At 54.3% G+C, this 18,285-nt stretch overlaps 1 protein-coding gene and 1 long non-coding RNA gene across 6 annotated transcripts in view; one reads left to right on the plus strand and one right to left on the minus strand.

Moving 5' to 3' along the window:
* The window catches only part of GSE1 (Gse1 coiled-coil protein), a 446,848-nt gene that overhangs the window by 307,249 nt on the left and 121,314 nt on the right, over window positions 1-18,285 (plus strand). The gene's annotated exons all lie outside the window — the stretch shown is intronic.
* Window positions 1,094-16,980, minus strand: LOC126064912 (uncharacterized). The gene is made up of 3 exons (XR_007514681.1): window positions 16,926-16,980; window positions 5,633-8,987; window positions 1,094-1,957 (listed from the first exon to the last, which is right to left on the minus strand). It is a non-coding gene; the product is annotated as an uncharacterized LOC126064912 (long non-coding RNA).

Consider the following 18,285-nt stretch of genomic DNA (forward strand, 5'->3'; position numbering starts at 1 on the left):
TTTGAATTATATCCAGTGTATTTAAAGCTGTTTTTAAAAAGGATATAATAGTGTGAGGGAGTGGAGTAGCCACGGAGGGGTGTATGAAGCCACTTTAGGCCTTTGAGGGGAGACCTGATTGGAGGGAGAGAAGGAGGGATGTGGGATAGTGTGGGAAATTCCAGGTGAGGGAACAGTGAGTGCAAAGGCCCAGAGGCAGGAGGAAGCTGGGTGAGTTTGAGGAATGGCATGGAGATCAGTGAAGCTGGAGCAGAGGCAGCGAGGCAGAGAGGCAGGCCAGGTCTTACAGGGACCCTAAAGCCAGAATAACCATCTTGAACTTGACTCCTCTCTGGCCAGGACTTCCTACCAGCCTGGACTCCCAGACCTCTCGTCCCCCACAGCCATGAGAAGCATCCCGGCTAGTCTGAGCCACTGCTGGTTCATCCTGGAGTTACCTGTGGCTGCCAGGCTGGCCCCACCAGCAATGGGTTTTTAATTATCTAAATATCGCCTTTGCCCTTTGCTTTCAGCCGGTAGTGCTGAGCTCTGCAAAAGGCAAATTGCTTTCTTTGGTGCTACTGGGGGGTGGGGGTTGGGGGTTTTTCTCCCTCACCTGATTATGGGGGCTCTAATCTACTTTTTTTTTTTTTTAATCTACTTGGTTTCTGTAAAAATGGCATGGCAGGGGCACCTGACCTCCTCATCTAATTTCACAAGAGGAAAGGAGAGTCAAGATCCACAGCCCAAGGCTGATTCCTATGAGGCAGAGGTCAGACATGCCTCTTCTCTCCAACCTTTTTACCAATTCTGACACCAACCATCCCTCCCATGACACTCTCTACTTCTCTGCTTCGTTTCATAATCCTTTGCAACGGCCACACAGAACTCACAGACCATATTCACAGTTATGGGGTTTATTAGGGAAATAACCAGTTACAGTTCAGGCTCAGGAATGCTCAGGATACAGTTCTTTGATCAGAACAGCCTCTTCCCAGCCATGCCCACAGGCCGGTCTCTGTCTGGCCCTCAGCCCCTCAGCCTGGCCTCTGCCCTGCTCAGGCAGGTGTTACAAAGCTCTTTTAGCTCTGCCAGTAAGTACCCAGAGGCACCCTACTCTGCCAATAAGCCTTCTGCCTGAAGGCACTCAGCTCTAGCTCCAGGGATGGGCAAACCTAGCTTCCCCAAGTGCCCAGAGGCATCCTTCTCTGCCAGTAAGCCTCCTGCCCAAAAGCACTCAGCTTTCTTACTCTGTGGGCCAGAAGCCCACTGCACCATCTCCTGCTGGTCTTCTGCCTCTGCTGCCACCATTTCTCTGCTTCTCACCAATCTTTGGTGTTACAGCTCTCTCTCTCAGTCTCCGGGTTTCAGGAACTTCTCAGCACAGGGATCCCAGGTCCAAAGGACGCACTCCACTCCTGGTGGTGAGATCCTCTCCTCCTGCCTTGGGCATGGCTCATTTTAAGCCTAGTGTGATGGCAAAACTGACCAGTCCCCTCATTAGGGTTCCATACACTTTATTTGCAGAGTCCCACTCAATCAGTGCGTGTGAGTCACAAAGACTATGGCTAGAAAGGCCATGTTAAGTAGTTTATTGCACTGCAGTTTCATTGTTCAGAAACAATGGAGCAGTGTGGCAGGGAGTTTAGAAAGTGTTGTTTGTGCTGGGGGAGGGGTAGAAGTACAGAAATTACCCAGTCTTCAAATGGGCCTTGCACCTCTTGGCGCATCCTGTCCTCATGGCTGGCCACATGTGTCCATTTTTTAATTGTGTGTCCACTGAAGTGAGTATACTGCTTGTAGCTGGGGAGGGTGCACAGGGCCTGGGTGGACTCTGGAGCTGTCTTGCATGGTGCAGACCTGGGGAGCAGGTGGGTTTAGTCCAACAGAACCACCCCTCTGAGCCCCGGGGAGGGGAGAGGACCTAGCAGGTGCACTGCTTCCAGGAACAAGGTCACGTGCCATCCAAGTCCAGCTCCTGGAAAGGGACAAAGGAAGTGGGCTCATTATCACCTTGCCAGTCTCCCGGGTACAGGGTTTAAAACACCTCCACTTCCTTTCCCAACCCAGCCTGCCTCTCCCCCAGGAGGCCCTTGCCCATCTCCCACCATCCCTCTCCAGCCCCCAAGCCCCCTTCCTCCTAGATCCCTCGGCCCAAAAGGCCAACAGCCAGCTCTAAAAGGGTCCCGGCCTCCCAGTGGCTCCTCCACCATGGCCAAAATGGCGTCTGCACTGAGCTCCCGAAAGGCCCGCCCCCCGGTACCTGTGCTGGCCCCCAGGGGCATCTCCCTTCTGCTCCCATCCTCACCAGCCTTGCCCACTCCTGTAAGTGGCTTAATTAAGGAGCCGTGCGGTTTATTTATGTATGGACCCAGGCTAATTGGCGTGTTTGTCTTTCCTCATTATTCCCAGCTGGACAGAGCCGTTTGAACAACAAATGCAAAGGCTGGAGCTCTCCAACGCGGTTTCTATTTTTGAAAGGCCGCTTGGTGCCCCTGCGATTAGCCGCGTGCACATGTTTGCCGGCTCCAGCCACATGCCCGTAAGCACTTAATTGTGGGTGCAGTTAGTCAAGGCGGGCGGCTCTCTGCAGATTTCAGGGGTGAGGGAACCTAATTACACCTGCAATTGAGTGCTTTAGCAGGGACAAAAGATGCCTGTTCAGCTAATTGCAGGCACCAAAATTGCCCCCACAAAAAGAATCCCTGGTAGAGGCTTTGAAAGCCAAGGCCATGAGTCGTAATAAAGAGCAGATAACTTGAAATTATAGCGGTAGGGGGTGCTTGTTTTGGCCTAAAGAATTCAGCTTTTTGCAAGAGTCGTTACACCTCTGGGTTGTTTTTTTCCACTGTGGAGGCCGTGCTGTGGCTGGGTTTGTTTTTTCATTAGCACCTGTCTTTGTACAGAGAAATGTCACGTTGAAGGGAAATTTGGGGTTAATCACCTCCTCTCTCACCTACATGTGCACCAGCTAGAATGATTCACTTGGTTCTCCTGAAGTGGACTGGTTGCTCACCTAGTCACCTCCCTGAAGGTCTCAGGTCCAGCGTGTTCATTACTTAGCCCACACGTAGCTATTGAGCTCCTTCTGTGAGCAGGCGTTGTTTTAGGGGACACACAAGTAAACAAGACAGAGCCCCTGCCCTCATGGAGCTTTCATTGTGATGAGATGTTAAACTGTACCACTTCTCATTATGATTTCCGGTTCTCTGCAGATACCTTCAAGTGTGTCCATTATTTCTTTTTCAGAGTCAGCAGAGCTGTTGTACAGGCTTAGGTGTTTTTAATCTCTGGAGTCAGTGCAGACCTGGTTCAGTCGGCTATTGTTTCTGCTGATTCTCAGTCAGGAAGTGTGGATTTTCTTGTGTGCCTGGTTATCTTTGACTATGTGCTGGTCATTATACTTGAAAAAAAGTTTTACAGAAATAATTTGAAGTCCAGGATGAAGGTGCTTTCCTTCTGGATAATTTGTATTTGTTTCTGACAGGTTTGCCAGCCCCAGCTGGAGACACAACCACTCTGAAAGCACCTTAATCCACTTCAGGGTTTAATAACCCTTGGGCAGCATAAGAGATTCAAACCTGGCTTGTGCTTCTGTATAAGGGCTGGTCAACTTCCCCTTCACTGACACTCTAAATGGGTAGTTCTTTGGGCTCCCTTTAATGTGGAGAGGGTCTCCTGTTAGACCCACAATTTGTCCAGAGGGTTCACCGCTTTGGTTTCTGTCCCTCTTGACCCTCAAGGCCATAAAAACAGAAGTTCAAATTTCCCGGGATCTGCAGATGTCCGCAGGGTGAATGCATCCTCTCTGCTGGGTCAGCTGCAGAGGCTCCTGTTTCTCAGTCCCTCCTGACCTGGTAATTCCTTATAGTCTTGTCAGCTCTTTGGTGCTTTAAAGAAGCTGGATGTATATTTTTATCCTACATTTTGGGTTGATTTTAATGGCAACGATGAGAAACAGGAAGTCCAGGCCACTTCTCCAGGCAGCAGGGCACAAGGCGGGGGAACAGTGGGTGGAGAGGGCAGATGACAGGCCATGAGAGGAGGGCCCAGGGGTTGCACTTGACAGGGAGGGTGGCAGGGAGTGTGGACGTGTGTCCAGAGAGGTCAGGGCAGAAGCAGGGAGCCCAGTCAAAAACCTGGGAGGAAGGCAGCAAGAGAAGAGTCTGAAACCTGCCAGGGAGGCCGAGAGGCAAATGGTTGGGGCAGTGAGAGTGGATCATCTGGGGTCACCATGAACAGATTATCTGGGATCCCATGAGTGAATTATCTGGGGTCCCCATGAGTAGGTCACCTGAGATTCCCTCAAGCAGATCATCTGGGGTCCTGACGAGCAGCAAAAGGGCAGCAGGTGGGGGCTCGATTGAGATCCAGTAGCATGGAGTGCCAAACCCTGGGCAGGGGGCTTCCCAAGGACTTCGTCCACAGGGCCTTGGTGGAGAAAGCCACACACTGGGCCATTGGACACCTGGCCACCCAAGGCCGCCACACAGGACTCACAGGTTGAACCAGGCACCTGCCAACCTACTCAGCTCTTCCAGGGTATGAGCTGGTGGGGGAGTCTCCCCCGGCCCCAACTGTCTCCCCCGCGAACCAGCTCTGGCCCCACTTTCCCCCCTCGCCCCACTCCTCTTGGCCTTTACAGGCACTGTGTGGATTGGTCTTGTCACAGTGGGCCCACGTCCCTGTGCCTAGGAGCAGAGTGAGCCTGAGACTCCCCTACCGTAGCACATTGTTGTTAGGTATGTGGCCACCTTGGAGGGTGAAGGGTCCATCTGGAGGATGGGCTGTGAAGTACACCACCCTGCGTGGCACAGAATATTCTACACACACACACACACACACACACACACACACACACACTGCCTGTCATTTGTATGACCAGTGCGGGGAGGGGGCAGCCCTTCATTCTTGAGCTGTTTCCCATTCTGTAAAACGGACAGCAGTTCCCACACCCCAACGCTGGGAGGAGCTGATGAGAAGATGTCTGAGCACCTGCAATCAGGACAGGGAAGGCCTTATAAGGGTGGGACGCCTGGAAGACATCCCAGCTGACAGACTGCAGTTATTTCAGACTTCTACTAGGGCAAGCCCCCATCATCAGCCAGCTGCCCATTTTTAACTTTTGGGGTGGGGGGATAGCTCCCTGTGTGATTGTGTGTGTGCACGCAGAGATTTTTAAAGCTGGGGTGGGGCTAGGAGGGCGTGAACCCACATCAGATCAGCAGGCGAAGCAGGAGAAACGTGCTATGCGGGGCGGCTTTTTCTTTGGAAATCCGTTCTTTTTCTTAAATGTCAGAGCAAGCAGATGGTGTGTCTGAGTTTTATTAATCACGGACTCGCGGAGCTGGAAGGCCTGGGAGATCATTTAGTCCAAGCCTCCTGCAGAGGAGGAGACTGAAGGCCAGACGAGGCCAGAGCCACACCGCACCTGCAATGGGAGCAGAGCCGTGCTGGGACCCAGCATTCTCTCCCAGATGCATATGCCTCCCACTCTGCAGAAATCAACAGATGTGTGCTCCCCCAGCCCTAGAGACAGTCATCCTACCTTCCCATTAAAAGCCGAAGTAGAACCAACTCTGGATAATCCACCCCCACGAGCAACCGGAAATCCTGTCTTTGGGACACATGGTTCAGCGTTGTGGTCACCCACCGAGAATGTGCAGGCAGGCCCTGGTGCTCTGTTCAGCTCAGCACAAGCTGGTATTTGCCAGGTGCTGTCAGGAGACTGGCGGTGATCCCAAAATCTGGTGGACTTGTCCACTCGGAGCCGGGTATGTTGGTGAGCCTGCTTCTTTATCATGATGTTTCTGAGTCACGTAACTCCCCCCAAGCCCAGCACTTGACTGCAGCTCTTCCCTCCCTCTCCTGGCAGCTGTTGAGACAGACACCCAGAAGTCCACCCCGTCACATCAAGGCTCACATGAAATAGAAAGTACCATTTTAGTCCAAGAGGGCAGAATGGCTCTTTTATCCTGCCCTTCCCAAATACATCCTACGGCTGTTCCAGGCCCTTGAGATGCCCCCAACCAGGGCTATGGCCTTGGTTCTAGAAAGATACTGGAGGTGAGGCTAAATCGTACTGGAGTGTAAATGACTGATTGAAAAAAACATTGCCATAGAGTTGTTTCCGACTCATGGTGACCCTATAGGACAGAGTAGAGCTGCCCCATAGAGTTTCCAAGGAGCACCTGGTGGATTCGAACTGCAAACCTTTTGGTTAGCAGCCGTAGCACTTAACCACTAAGCCACCAGGGTTCCCAAATGACTGATAGAAGATGCTTGTTTTTTTTTCCAGAGCAGGTTTTGTTTAGGTTGGGGAGAAAGATGACTGTGGGGGAAAAAGTCGAGAGGCCAGAGACACCGGGGTTGCCCGCCTGCCATGTTGGCCCACCCTTGTTTTCTGTTTGAGCACTGCTGGGGACAAAGCCACTGGATCCCTTGTGACCCCATCTCCTGAGTCACAGGCTTGTCCTCACTTTAGAACCGTTGATTCTGAGCAGCACTGGAGAGTCAGAGACTCCTGGAGCCGGAAGACCAGGCACCCCCTTCCACCCCTCTAACTGTTCACAAAACCGGGACCAAGAGAGAGCCAGCTGCTTGTTTAAGGTCAGTGGTAGATGAGGTCTCAAGCCCAGGTCAACCAACCTCCTGGCTCAGTTTTTTTTTATATCAATGGTGCTCGGAAACCCTGGTGACCTAGTGGTTAAGTGCTACGGCTGCTAACCAAAGAGTTGGCAGTTCGAATCTACCCGGCGCTCCTTGGAAACTCTATGGGGCAGTTCAACTCCATCCTATAGGGTCGCTATGAGTCGGAATCGACTCGACGGCACTGGGTTTGGTTTTTTTTTTTTTTGTATCAGTGGTTCTCAGCGGTTTTGCCCCCCAGGGAATATCAGGCATTGTCTGGAGATGTTTTTTGTTTGCCCACCTGGGGTGTGCAAATGGCATCTAGAAGGTGGAGGCCAGGGATGCTGCTCAACATCTTATAATGCACCAGACAGCCCCCACCATGAAGCATCCAGCCCAGATGTCAGCTGTGCCGATAGGGAGACACCATGAGCTGCATCTGTGCTTTGCAAAGGACAGGAGAGAGAAGTAATATTATAGGAAGAACATTCCATTTTGGGGACATGTCCATGGTTCTCTCCATCACTGCAGGTGCTGGGGCTTGCCATGACCCCCTGGGGGGTAAGTAAAGGACAGCTCAGGCCCTGGAGGCAGCCCAGAGAGGTGGGCGAGGGGAACGCGGTGGGGAGGGCAGTGGTAGGGCTGACACTGGGATTTCTTTGCAAGGTCTGTAGATTGCCTGGGGCTGCTATAACAAAGTGCCACAATGTGGGTGACTTTTAAAGGCAGCAGTGGATTGTCTCTGGCTCTGTCTTCACATGGTTGTCTCCCCTCTGTATTCGTATCTCTTTTATAAGGACGCCACTGTGATTAGATCAGGGCCCAACTACTGTAGCATAACGAGTTGCTGTCAAGTCAGCTCGAACTAAGGTGGCCACACATGTGTCAGAGTAGAACTGTGCTCCCTAGGGTTTTCAATGACTGACTTTTTGGAAGTAGATCTCCAGGCCTTTCTTCAGAGGTACCTCTGGATGGACTCAAACCTCCAGCCTTTCGGATAGCAGCCGAGCACATTAAGGACCACCCATGGACCCCTTCTCCAATATGACCTCATGTAAACTTAGCTGGTAACATCTTCAAAGGCCTTGTTTCCAAACAAGGTCACATTTATAGGTACCAGGGGTCAGGACTTCAACATGTCCTTTCGGAGGGACACAATTCAGCCCACAACACAAGGTAAAGGCAGAGGATGAAAGGAGCCCTCGGGCCCCCTACTTGAGTACTACAAAGTCAGTGCCCAGCTCAAGACGAAAAGCCAGCAAGAAGCTACCTTTTTCAAGCCCCATCATGTCGCCTGGAGGGCTACACAGACCTGAACCATTGAGGCCAGGGGGAGGCAGGTAGATCCGCGTGTCATCCACAGATGGGTAATTGCATCTCTGGTGGTGACTTCCTCCCCAGCATTCACCAAGGCAGCCAGCAGGAACGGCTGTTCACAAATATGTCTTTCCCTTGAACAAGGTTTCCGTGGTCTCTGGTGAGCAGTCACCAGTCGGGAGAAGAAAGCCTGTTCGATTTTCCCCCAGGCAGCAAGGGAGGATAGCAAAGGGGCAGATATGCAGAGGCTGCACACAGGCTGTCCCTTCAATGTCCCCAGCCTGCCTAGGGATTTGGGGAGCCTCACTGACTCCCCAATTTGCCCAGTGTGTCTCTCCAGCCATTTGCCAGGCCATGTTGGCCCTGCACAAAGCAATCCGGTGACAAGAGAGCTGTCTGCAGTTACAAGTCAGCTCCCTTTGCCTGCCTGCATCCTGGAGGCATTCGAGGGCAGTGAGAGGGCCCTTTCTAGGGTGAGCTGCGCGGCCAGGCAGTTCCAAACATAGTCTCCGCCTGATGTTCTTGGTCGTGCGTGGCCCACGAAAAGGGAGCACTTGGGCCGTATCCCTGCCTCTGTTTATAGTCTCACATTTCTGGAGGCCAGAAGTCCAAATCAGGTGTTGCAGGGCTGTGTTCTCTCTAAATGTTCTAGGGGAGGACCTTTCTCCCAGCTTCTGGCACCCCAGGTGTTCTTTGGCTCGTGGCAGCGTCACTCCAATCTCTCCAGTATTTTTTAAAGTTCCCAAATACTGGGCTTGCTGCAGCCCTCTCCAGGGGCCAACCTAAACTGAAGGTCAAATTCATGGTTCTGAGTATGGATCGTGAGATGCAGGGTTCTTGCTTCTTGTTTGTTCATTTGCCTTGGTTTTCATGAAAAAGGGGTTTCTGGGCTAAAGCCTTTTTGCCAGGTCCTACTGGAGAGACATGAGGGATACACTCCTGAAAGCAGCTAAAAATCCAACATCTGGAGTCAAGCTTGACTGGGTTCAAATCTGAGTTTTTCCTCTTACTGACTGTGATCTTGGGCAAGTCACTTTACCTCTCTGAATCTGTTTCTTTATCTGAAAAACAAAATAAAACCAGTTGGCATTGAGTTGATTTCGACTCATGGAGACCCCCTATGTATCAGAGTACAACTGTGCTTCATAGGCTTTTCAGTGGCTGTGACCTTTTGGAAATAGATTGCCTGGCTTTTTATCTAAGGTGCCTCTGGGTGGGTTTGAACCGCCAGCCTTTCGATTAATAATCAAGCACTTAACCATTTGCGCCACCTAGGGACTGAAAAATAGGATAATAAAGCTATTTTTGTTATAAGGCTGTAATAAGACAATGTATTTAAAGCATCTAGCGCAGTGCTTGGCGTTGTTAAGTAGACATCTGTAAAAGGGACCTATTGTTATGTGTATTAGACTGACATTAGCTGCTGTAACAAATAGATCCTGACACCCCAGTGGCTCAGCACAATAGAAATTACACAGTAGATGTTATTTCTTGCCCACACATCCACATGATCTACAATGGGGGTGGGGGGCAAGAACTGAGCTCTCAACATCATTTGGGGGCTCAAGCTGATGAAGGTGCTGCTGTTTCCCACACATGGATCTCAGGGTCATCCTGGGAGCCAACATCCAGTGGGCATATGGGGGAAGAGAATGGAGGTGCCTGCAGGAAGCGCTTCAGGGCCAGCCCTAGAGGTGGGGGGTTATTATATCACCCACATTCTCTCGGCCCCGACAGCTGTGTAGAGGTTGAGAAATGTGGTCTGGGTGTGAGCCCAGGAGGAATAGGGAACACGTTTGGTGCACAGCTGGCCCCACAGAGGATTCTTGCTGTTACCCAGGCTTTGCAGGTCTGCAGGGGTGCGAGGTGAGCAGAGCCTTAAGCTCAAAGGTCAGTCATCAGGGAGGCTGCCCTGCCATTCCTGGGTAGACAACTGCATCTCATGGTCACGTGGGGCCCAGGCTGCTCCCAAAACCCCATCTGGAAAATGGGTGTCACCAGAGGGTGGGGCGAGAAGGTAGGCCATCAAAAAGCTCCTCATTCCATTGGGTGTGACTTCAGCTACTTCATTTACTTTAAACCTTCATTAAAGGCCCAAAGAAGAGATGGGCTTGGCTGGCTGCAGGCCTGAGGTGTCCAGCTCAGATGATGCCCAGGGCCTCCCTGGGTTGGCAGGACACAGAACACTCCACCTTTAGAGAAGTGACAGGGTATATGAGAGTCCTGGGGCTGCTGTGACAAGATGCCATACACTGGGTGTCTTAAAACAACAGAAATTTATTCTCTCACATGTCCGAAAGACAGAAGTCTAAAATCAAGTTGTCAGCAGGGCAGTGCACCCTCTGAAGACTCTAGGAGAGGATCCTGCCTTGTCTCTTCCAGCTTCTGGCAGCCCCAGGAATTCCTTGGCTTGTGGCTGTATCACTCTAGCCTCTTACACGGACTTCTATCTCCCCTGTGTGCCTGTGTGTCCTCTTCTGTCTCTTACAAGGACACTTGTCATTGGATTTAGGGTCCACCCTAATCCCGCATGATCTCATTTTCAGATCCTTTTTCTAAATAAAGCCACATTCACAGGTTCTGGGTAGACGTACCTTTTGAGGGGCCCCTATGCAGCCCACTACATAGGGGCAGAGTGGAGGCAGCCCAGCCCCAGGCAGCCTGGTTGGACTCACAGAAACCTGCCCATGCACCCTGGGTGGGGTATAGCTAGAGCACCCCAGGGTAACAGGAAAACAAAAGTAAATACATCTGCAAAGGCAGGAGCAAACCTGGGTACACAGACGGCACTAGGAGGGTTGCTGGGCAGAGGTCCTTCTTTGTGTTCTCACTTCAGACTTGCTTATCTGGCCACTAGAACATTCACAGACAGGCAGTCACCTAAGGACTGGAGCTAGAGGGAGGGAGAAGCCGGGTTAGTCGCTCCTGTGTGCCTCAGGGAGTGGCTTCCCTTCTCTGGGCCTCCTGTCCTAACACCTGCCTCCATGGAGGGTGGTGGCAAGTTCCTGATAAGATAATGCTCAGGAGACAGCACTCAGCATGGGTCCCCGCCTGTACTGAGGCCCTGTCTGCCTGAGTAGCTGCTATTTTCCAAAATGCAGGAATAATTACGGCTCAATTTATGGACTCTACTCTCTGCCAGGCCCAGGAGTGGTCACTGATATCCTTCTGGGACATGGGACTATTCACCCCACTTTCCAGATGAGGAAACCGAGGCTCAAAATACTGGCATCACTGTCCAAGGGCACAAAGGGTGAGGGCCCAGCTGGAACTTGAGCTCTGGTCTGCCACTCCCCTGCCTTCCGCCGCATGATGGTTAAGGACACATGATGGTTAAGGACGTAGACTCTGGAGCCAGCCTGGGTTCAAAGCCCAGCTCTGCCACCTACTAGCCCTGTGCCTCCCCCTGGGAAATGGGGTTCCTAATGGTGACCATGCACAGGGCTGTTGCAAGGATCTGTGAAACGTGCTTAGAACCATGGTGGGCACAGACTGTATAGGGAGGAAGTGTCAGCTGGCATTGTCGTTCTAAAGGTGGACATTGAGGCCGCCGACCTACGAGGACGGGGCATTCAGGTCAGCCACATGGTCTCCCACTGCCCCCTTGTCTGGGACTCATGGGGAGTAGCCCATGTTCAGAAGGTGAGGCTGTGGCCTAGCTGGGCAGCCACCAATGAAGAATGGGCAGCGGGGTCTGCAGGCACACGGCCTCCACACTCTCGGACCAGACTCTGCCTGCAGCCCGATTCTCAGCACGTGCGCAAGGCTATTTTTATTGTGTTCAGCTGGCTCTCTTGGCCCACTCGGTTGTCTCTGTGTGGTGACAGGCAGCTGCCCTGCTAAAGGGAGTCTGGGTCTCCTCCATTTTGAAGGCACAGCTGGTGGGGGCAAGGAGGGGGCCCTGTGTCTTCAGGGTGGCGCTCTGGAGGTTTTGTGCCTCCTTCTAGGGGCAGCCCAGCCCCCAGCTTGTCTTCCCATTGAGAGATGACATGCTTTTCTTTTCTCTCCACCTTGCCCAGGCCAACTGTCTGACCCTGGGATGGCTTGTGGTGTGGGCAGGGGCAGGACAGGGGTCTCCTTGAGAGAGCCACTCTCCCCATGGTGTTCCCAAGCTCTTCAGAAGGGGAAACTGGAGGCTCGGTTCTGCTGGCCCTGCACACTGCCTCCCCAGGGGATAACTGAGAGGGAGGGAGGAAGGAAGACAGTGAAGCCAGGTAGCTCTGCCAGAGAATAGGGGGTGAAGGGAGAAAGGAAGAGACACCCTTTCCCTGTGACCCCTCTCACCTGGGCATATCCTCTGGTCCAGGTGTGGCCTGGACCGGCTGCCCCACCCTCTCCCAGCATGGCCATCCGATCCCCTTGGAGAAGGAGGTGGCTCTCCTGGGAATGAATGGCTGCAGTGATGGGTTCCAAAACCCTCAGCCAAGCCACAAGGGCCGGCGGGAAAGGGGAAACTCGCCCAGCGGCCCGTTCAGCTGAATTATGGCAAACAACCGAGCCATTCAGTGGAAAGCCAGGCCATTCAGCAGACCTTGGCATGGTGGGCCTTGCTTTATATTTTTCAGCTGTTTCGGCACCAGGTCGTCCTGGCTGCAGTGAGGCCAGCATCCCATGGTGGAGCTCATGTTTTCCTTCCTTACAGACGTCCCTGTCACCAGGAAATGTCACTAACCTACTTTCAGAGGCCCAGACCCAGGGCCAAAGGAGGCTGAGCTGTCACTAGAATCTTACAGCTCACCTCTTTCCCAAAGGTGTGGCAGAAAGCAATTAGGGTTGGGCCTGAGTATCCTCAGATAAATTGACACAGCCATACAAATACTTACTAGGGGAGATATTTGCCTTTGACAAGGAAGCAGAGATAAGCAGCTGCTCTGCCTCCTCTGTGTGGTCTTCTCTCTCCTCTACTGTGCCCACCAAGGCCCAGGCCCAAGGAGCTTGCCCAGGCCCTGCCTTCCCTCTCCTCACTCAATTCCAGTCAAAGTGGAACCCTGAGTGGCTGTCCCCAGACGGTCTTGCATAAACACCAGGCCAGTTGGAACTCAGACTAGAGATTCCCATTCCCCAGGAGTTGGGGCTGTTCCTTCGCCACAGGTGGCCCCTAGAAGGCGTGCTTGTTTCTGGCACCGCTGTCCCCACTTTAGCAGGGGAAGGGGGGCACCCAGCAGATTGGGGAGCGCCCCTCCCTCTGTACCCTATGATTGGCCCATAATTACAGGTTTATTGCTTGTACAGCTATTGTGTAATGACATGTTTGCAAATTAATTTTTATGGCTCCTGCCATTAGCATATACAGTAGAGGAAGGTTTAGTATTAATTACTACTGTTGTTCACGTAATCCCGGAGAATTAAAAACCAATAAAAGAATGACAACAGAAACTGATAGTTTAGGGTCTTTTAAAAATAGTCTGTTTCCATTCCCACCCCACCCCCTAGAACCGAGATTTCCCGAGCTTGTGAGGGGTTAGGGTGGTGGGTCGCAGCTTACACTGGACAGTCCCTCGAGCCCAACCCACATGCCCCCCACTCGCAGAAGGGTGCAGTTTTTCGAGTATGCGGGAGATAAGCGGGTGATAAGTGAGTGGGTGGGTGGGTGGGGAGCTGCAGGAGCCCAGGCCAGGGGGGGCAGCTGCTGGTTCCTGATCCCACCATGCCAAGCCGCTGCCTCTCTTGCAAGGCCGGCGGCGGGCGCAGGGGGAGGCTGAGCGCGCCACCACTCAGCCCCGGAAACAAAGGGCCGCCGCCGCCGAAGGCCGGGCGCGACCTCCGGGGTCAGCACGGGGCGGAGCGGCCAGATGCTGGCGGCGGGCGCGGGCGGCCCCGAGTGGCCGGTGTCCTCCAGGACAGCCACCTAGACGCCCTCCCCGGTGCCTGCGCGCGCTCGGTCGCCCGCCCGCGGTGGCAGGGAGGGGGCGCCAGGAGGGCGCAGGGGAGAACTGGGGAGATTAACCTCTGCTTCCCGCAACCGCTCCCCCTTCGCCCCCCGCCGTAGCCGGGCCGGCGGAAAAGGCAGCCGCCTGCGCGCGGTGCCCACCGAGCCGTTGGCGGCGGTGGGGAGGAGTGCCACCCCTCCTTAGCTCCATGCGCTCCACCCGGCCCACTTAAGAAGATTCTGGCGAGAAGGGCGGGGGGGGGGGGGGCGGGTGTCAGAAGGCACGCCGGGTCCTTCAACTCCCCCGCTTTGCCTTCCTGAACTCTCCTCTAGAGTATCATTCCGGGAGTTCAATTGCCATCTGAAGCCGCAGCGTTTAGCAGGGACCCCGGGGCTGCCGCTGGGGACCCCTGATTTACGCAGTGGCTGAAGAGCGTTGGCAGGAACCCAAGCGAGGCGTGACCGCGCGCCCCTCTTTTCTTCAAACCCACATGATTGTATCTGGGGTCAAAAGGTGACCTTTTGAGTGTCACCAAGTCGCGATTTCGGCTGGTTTTGCCACCGATGGGGCCCTTCAGAAGGCAAAAGGGCTTGAAAACAAATTGTCACACCAAGAGGCGGCTTTGCAGCCCATGCTGGAGGGGCCCTGGGTAAATGGATTCTGTCTCTTTAAAATCGCTGGGGCTGGACAGGGAGCACACAGGATGTGGTTTGGCGGCAGGGTTCTTTCCCCTCCGATTTGGGGAATTATCACATGGGGCCTTCTTGAGCTGGTGTGAAAGAGAGGCAGCGTGAGGTGGAGAGATACAGGCTCCAAGCTCGCTCACACGCTCTCTGTGCGGTTGATCGTTTTCTTAAACCAAATTAGCCAGGGCTCTCGTTACTATGGTGCAGCCGGGGCTCGCAGAATCCCAGTAATAGCATTTATTAGGTCTATTTGCCTGGAAGCATGCCTTCCTGGATCTGATAACGCACCGGTGCTGGAGAGTGTGGGAGATGGTATCAAGCATTTGATTACACTTGCAACAGGGATTTTTAAGAAGTGGGGTGGGGTGGGAAGAGAAGCCGCTTGCCTGCTGAGCCCCCCTCCGCCCGGCCAGCGTGTGCGTTTCCGCAGTCTCGCGTCGGTTGCACAAAGGGCGGCCGAGCGCCCCCCGGGCACAGCGCGGGGATCCTCCTCCCGGGCCAGGCGCGAGTGCACTCCCGGCTCCCGCAGCTGTCAGTTGAGGGTGGGGTGGGAGGGAGTGAGGGCGGGCGCGCTGAGGGCGGGCGGGAGCGCGGGCGGGCGGGCAGCCAGAGCGCGGAGTTGGGCAGCCCGAGGGGGGACCGGCGGCGCCCGCAGCAGCCCACTGTTTCCGAGCGGCTCCAGCTTTGGGGCCAAGGGAGCACCCTGCTGCCAGCAGCACGGTCCTCGGTGGGCAGTTGGGAGCCCGGTTCTACGCTCCAACCTCCGTCCGCATGGATCGGCGGCCCGGCCCAACGGCCGAGCTGGGGGAAGCTGGCAAGTGAAACTATTATTATCGCCCTGCGAAGCATGGAGCTCTCGGAAGATGCCGCGTAGAGACGGAAGGAGCCGCCGCCGCCGCCTGCAGCCGCCCGCCGCTGCGCCCCTACCCTTTCGCTTTCATTAGGGGAGACAAATCTGCTGTCAGGCAGCCAGCTTTCCAATTTACCGATAATGATTCTTGCATGAAAATTGATCGAGGGGCTCTCCACCGCCGTGCGCTCTCGCCTCCCAGCTCGGCTCCAGCCTCCTTCTGCCGGGCGCCGAACCCCCGCGAGTTCTTTCTCCTCCTTCCCCCACCCCTTCTCTCTGAGTCAGTGGTGGGACGCCGGGCCAGGGAGATAACCAAAAAAAAAGGGGGGGGGCTGGTGGCGAGAGGGGGAGGGGAGCCGGCTCCTCCGCCTGCTTTCTCCTGCCCGAGACTTGTTTGCAGTCGCTGCCTCCTTTATTTACGAGAAGAAATCGCCCCCTCGGTACTTCTTGGCTGTTTGGGTATTAATTTTCTCCTCTCTCCTCTCCCGCTCGCCCCCTCCTCCTCTCCCCCATCCCCGCCCCTCCTCACCCAGTAGCTAAGGGGAAACGAAAACAAAGCCGATTTCTCCTTGGCAACAAGAGATACCCCCTCCCGCCGCCCCCCCTTCCTTTTTCCTTCTGGTTCTGAACGTGAAACCCTGTTGGAAACAGGTCTGTTGACCCTCGCCCTTGACATTCAAATGACTGAAAGGAGGAGAGATTGCTACTCTCACGTCTTGGGGGCTGCTTTTTTTTTTTTTCCTTCTTTCTCTCTTTCAAATGAGTAATCCCTGAAGATCTTAACCCCCAATTTCATCACCCTCACCTCCCCCCTTTATTTTTCTCTCGCTCCTCAGCGCTCTCCCGCCTGCTTCCCTCCGCCTTCCCCCCCCCCCCTTTTTTTATTTGCATCTCAAGTCCAAAAGGCAGCAAATACACACGCGGCGAAGACACCGGGCAGCTGCGGAGGCCCCCGCCGCCCTTGGCCGTCAATTACCTCATTGTGGACCTGCCAGGGCCGAGGTGGCCCAAACTGCCCGGGAGCCGGCCAGAGAGACAGCCTTTTGATCATCTTGGGGGAAGGAAGACTCATTTTTTTTCGTCGCTCTTCGGATCGCTTTTCTGCCTTTATTTTATTGTTTTGGACATTTTTGCGCGCCGTGGCTTGGCCGGTGCTTCTTGTTTCCTTGCTGGATTTTCACATTTTTTTCCTTTTCCGTCCCTCTCTGACCACTATGGAATTCTAATTTAAATCATGTTTGGATTGAAGCCGCCTCTGTATTACTTACCAGGTAAGCGAGCTGTGCGCCTCCTCGGGTCCCGCGCGGTGCCGGCGCGCCCGAACCCCCGCCCCTCCCCCCCGACCTGACCCCCTCCGGCGCCCGCAGTCGGGGTGGGAGCCGTGGGTCCGCGCGGCTCTTTCGCTGCGGCCGAGTCTGCCGGGTGTGCGCTCCGTGCGCCGGGAGCCCCGCCATCCCCGCCGCGCCGCCGCCGGGGGTTGAGCGTCTCCTTTTGTCTGCCCGGAGTCGGCTCCGCGGTGGCGGCGGCGGCAGCGGCATTGGCAGCGGCGCGGCGAACGGCCCGGGCACTTAAGCCTCCAAGGGAATTACGCACCGGTTGTGAAGTTACTTTCCTGCAGGCCGCCGACTCCCGTAGCACGCGCCCTCCTCCCCCAAGTCCTGGGGCTCCTTTTCCTCTCCCTCTAGCCAACCCCCTGGCGCGGTCTCTGCCCGCCCCCCTTCCTGCCTGGGATTCCCTGGAAGGTTTTGTTCCTGCCGAGGTCGGGGGAGGGGGCTGAGGAAGCTCGGGAGGGTTTTTGGCGTGGCTTCCTGTTTCCTTAACCTTCCTGCACGCTGACAGCAGCCTGCCCTGTGTGTAACTTTCTGTTTCGGGGCAAGTCGAGCTTTCAGCCAAAAGGGTGTGTGTTTGTTGGTGGGGGGAGAGGGCAATAGCAGGTTTGGAGAACTGCATCTGATTCCGCCCTACTGGGAATTCTAACTCTTAAAAAGAATGAAATGTAGGCTGAAGGGAAGCTGGTGAGCCTGGCGAGAGAGGGGGAGCCCGCGTTGATCCTTGGGGCCCTCCCCTGCTGGGTTGTCACCCCTCCTCCCTGTGCCCCCTGGGGTTGGGGAGTAAGTCACCCGGCCAGCGCTGCCGCCCCAGGTGGGGCCGCATGACCTACAGGTCAGGAAGGCTGTACTGCTTGTGACCGCTTGTTCTAGGAATGAGCTGTTTTTATTTTCCCTCCCTGCCTTTGCGAGTTTACATTCCCTGGCCTTTGACACACAGTTATGATTGAAGCTGGGTGTCCTGGGTCTGAGGGTGGGGAGGTGCTGAGGTGGCCTGGGGAGGAGAGAAGTTCCTGATATTCTCATTTGAGGCTCTTAAAATTCTGTAGAAGCAGCTGTCCCATGGGTTTTTTTCTGAATTGTTATGCTGGGGTAGGGTGCACGTGGCTGGATGTTTGGCTTTTTTGTATTTTTTTCCTCCCTCTGTTCAGAAGACTGGTCAGTTTTGCTGAGGTTCCCAGCTGCCCTGGGTGGAGCTGGGGATGGGGGGCAGGGCAGTGGCCTGAACAGGGCTCAGCTCTGTTGGATGTGGTCACTGCTGCCTTGAACCAGGGCAAGTGTTTTAACCCAGCTAAAGAAAAAAAAAAAAATTTTTTTTTTTTTTTTAAAGGCAGGCAGGGTTACCCGTCAGCTCAACCAGTTTAGGAAAAAAAAAAAAAAAGTAGTAAAGGTTTCTTGGGTCCCTGGGAAACACATGCATTTACTCTTGTTGAGGGTCTTTGTGACTGTCTTGGTTCCCCAGTCCTTCCAGGTAACTGACAAGGTCTGTCTCATGCTCAGTGGCGTACCATTTTTGGAGGAAGAATATTTTTCAGGCTCTTCAGGGCATTCTTGATCTCTTTTTGCTCCCCTGCCTGACATGCAAATCAGAACATCAAGCATGGCTTTTGGCCTCCCTCCTTACT

This window comes from Elephas maximus, chromosome 21 (assembly GCF_024166365.1).
Source record: "Elephas maximus indicus isolate mEleMax1 chromosome 21, mEleMax1 primary haplotype, whole genome shotgun sequence".
Classification (NCBI taxonomy): Eukaryota; Metazoa; Chordata; class Mammalia; order Proboscidea; family Elephantidae; genus Elephas; species Elephas maximus.